Source organism: Sorghum bicolor, chromosome 9, assembly GCF_000003195.3.
Source record: "Sorghum bicolor cultivar BTx623 chromosome 9, Sorghum_bicolor_NCBIv3, whole genome shotgun sequence".
In the NCBI taxonomy this organism is placed as follows: Eukaryota; Viridiplantae; Streptophyta; class Magnoliopsida; order Poales; family Poaceae; genus Sorghum; species Sorghum bicolor.
Window position 1 is genome coordinate 47420395 of NC_012878.2, and position 3051 is coordinate 47423445.

A 3051-nucleotide genomic window follows, 5' to 3' on the forward strand; every position below is an offset into this window, starting at 1 on the left:
AATTAAAATGTGCAGATAATAATATTGCATGACATCCCCATCATACTCTCTTTTCATCAATGAAGAAATTATACAGAGGCGAAAAATTTTAACAATTCAGTCAAGGTAGCCCTGAAATCCTAAACAAATAAGACCACCAAACAAAGTTTAAACGACCTTTATTTACAATTAACAATTTATACTTGGATTTGCCATACGCAATGGTGCCTGCCATATTCGAACTGTACTCCTTTTTTGTCGCCATTCGCCCCTATAGTGACTCCCAAATGGGATCAGTGTACTCGTACTACTGAGGCTAAAAGAAATGTTATCAGCACATGCGTTGTACATTGGCCTTTTAGTAGGTCTTAGCTACAAGTTCCGATGCGTAGATAAGATGCTTAACAAGGTAAAACATTGCATGCTATTGCTGTCAAACAAAACACGCAAGGTCGAAGTGCCACTGCCACTATTGGTAACCAGTGTCAAACAAACTGTCGAAGCAGTGTAGCTTAACAAAAGTGGTTACATGAGAATTTATTTAGAATTTTGGCGCATGGAGCCCAGAGCACGCAAGAGGCCGGAAGATGGTGAGCATAGGATCGAAGAGTCAAACTTTTCAGCTGGCAAACCAAACACCAATTATCGATCCCGTCCATCAAGAGACAAGTAATCACTGGCACTCGTACTAGTCAGTAAAGAACTGCTCCTAGAGCCCCGTTCCTGGGAAATTCTTTGGCCCGTTCCTACGGAATCAAAGTTGGCTCGTCGTTCCTAGTACAAATTTCAGTAAAAGGCGTGAAATTTGTGCATTACTACGGCCTTGTTTAGTTCCGAAAAATTTTGGGAAATCGACACTGTAGCACTTTCGTTTGTATTTAACAAATATTATCTAATTATGGACTAACTAAGCTTAAAAGATTCGTCTCGTCAATTTCGACCAAACTGTGCAATTAGTTTTTATTTTTGTTTATATTTGATATTCTATGCATATGTCTAAAGATTCGATGTGACGGAAAATATGAAAAATTTTACAAATTTTTCAGGGAAGTAAACAAGGCCACGTCGAATACTAGGTTCCATGAAAATCCTTCGAAATTCACTGGAGTAGTTCCAAAGGGCAACAGCCCACTTTCCAGTTTTTCCAAAGATGCACTTCCCGTCTTTCCGGCTGACGGTAACAAGACTCCATGTGGCACGACATGGCAATATTGTCAGTGACATGAAACTGAGCTACTGCACTACAGTATACTACTGCTTGCAGTCACAATGGAGCTGAAACGAAGAAAGCGAGGGAACGACGACGGACGACAATGGAGCGAACTGCTACCACCCTTGCTCGGTCTTGCAGTGTGTTGCTTTGCTTCTCATCGATCGATCAGTTCATGGTGTGTTACCGTAGCCCAGGCCGCCGAGGATGAGCGGGGCGCTGGCGCCACTGTACAGGTTGGGGGCAGCGGCGCTGCTGAGGTTGAGGTCGGACGCGGTGGGCATCATCACAGCGGCGGAGGCGGCGCGGGCGCGGCCGTCGGCTTCGGCGCCGTGGTCGTACAGGAGGCCCCTGAACAGGTGCCCGTTGATGGTCACCGCCGCCTGGTACGCCACCTCGCCGTTGCTCCCGCCGTCGTCCACGGACGTCACCCGCACGCACCGGAACACCGCCGGCCCGCGCACCTGCCGCGGCAGGCTGTCCTTGAACGACGCGTCTGCGGAGGGCGAGGAAATCATCAATGGCTGAGTGATCGTTCTTGAACTTTGTCGCTGTGGCAATTGTGCGTATAGATTGCCAACGTGCGTTGGGTACCTTGGTGGCTGGAGGAGGTGTCGAAGCTGCGAGGCGTGGTGGCGTTGGAGGTGGAGGCGCGAGAATTGGTCGTCGTGGGGGTCGGGCACGCGAGGCGGGGTTTCTTGGTCGCGGCGGGTGTGGGCGGAGGAGGTGAGCCGCCGCCGGCGCCGCCCGCGGGGTGCAGGCGCTCCCGGCGGCGCGCGGCAGGCACCCAGGTGCTCCTGACATGGGTATCGCACTCGAAGCCGCGGCTGTTGCAGCACGTGCGGCATCGGATGTGCGCGCAGCCCTTCTTCGCCTGGTTGCCGCAGTCCTGGCATGTCGCGCCGCCGGACCCAGCGGACCCGCCGCGGCCGTGGTCCATCATGGCGAGGGCCTTCTTGCTGCCGTTGCCGGGGGACCCATCCGCGGCGGCCGGCTCCTGGTGCCAGAACTGGATGGCGCTAGCGGACGACACGGGCGGCTTGCCGTTGCCGTTGCCGGAGGCGGCGGCGGCGTCAGCGTCGACGAGGGCGCGCTGCGCCGCGGTGATGAGCGGGAGCACGGGATCGTTGGCGGCCGCCCGCTGCTGGTGGTGGTGGTGGAACGAGCCCGGGGGCGCGACCACGAGCATCCCGACGTCACCGGTGGCGCCTATCGCCCCGTAGCCGAGCGCGGCGGCGGCGGCGGCGGCAGCGGCGGCCTGGTGGCGCGACGCCGCGGCCCCCCAGAGCCCTGCCGCCAGCGAGGCGCCAGCGCCAGCGCCAGACGAGGCGGAGACGGCGCCGGCATTGAAACCCAGGGAGAGGTCATCCCCGCGGCCGGCGCCGGCGCCGGCGGGCGACGGCAGCCAGCCCGCGATCGCCGTGGTGTCGGTCGGGAAGCGCCGCCCCGACGACGACGCCACGCTTACTTTTTACTCGTGGAGAGCGGAGCGGAGGTGGTGAGCTAGCAGACAGGATCAGGCACAGTGGTGGATCGGCTAGGCTACGCGAGAGGAGAGCTTGCGGGGCTACGCGAAAGGAGAGCGGGACCTTGCGGGAGGGCTAGAAAGCGCAATAACGCAAGGTGCTCTACCTCTACTTGAATTGGAGGCTAGGAGTACACTACACTCCTCGCTCACCTCCACTATAAAAGAATCTCCGCCTAGTTGCGGGAGCACTCAAAAGACCTACTCCCTAGCCTAGAGGCTACACCTACACCCTAGTAGCTAGCTAGCTAGGGTCTAGTAGGTGCTTCGTCTCTTCTCTCTACGCACGGTCAGCTGTCCTGTTTGTGAAAAATTTTTTTGGTTATAGATTGAAGAT

The 3051-nt window shown here is 55.9% G+C and overlaps 1 pseudogene; it reads right to left on the minus strand.

Annotated features, from left to right (window-relative positions):
- On the minus strand, positions 1064-2832 carry LOC8076831 (annotated as a pseudogene).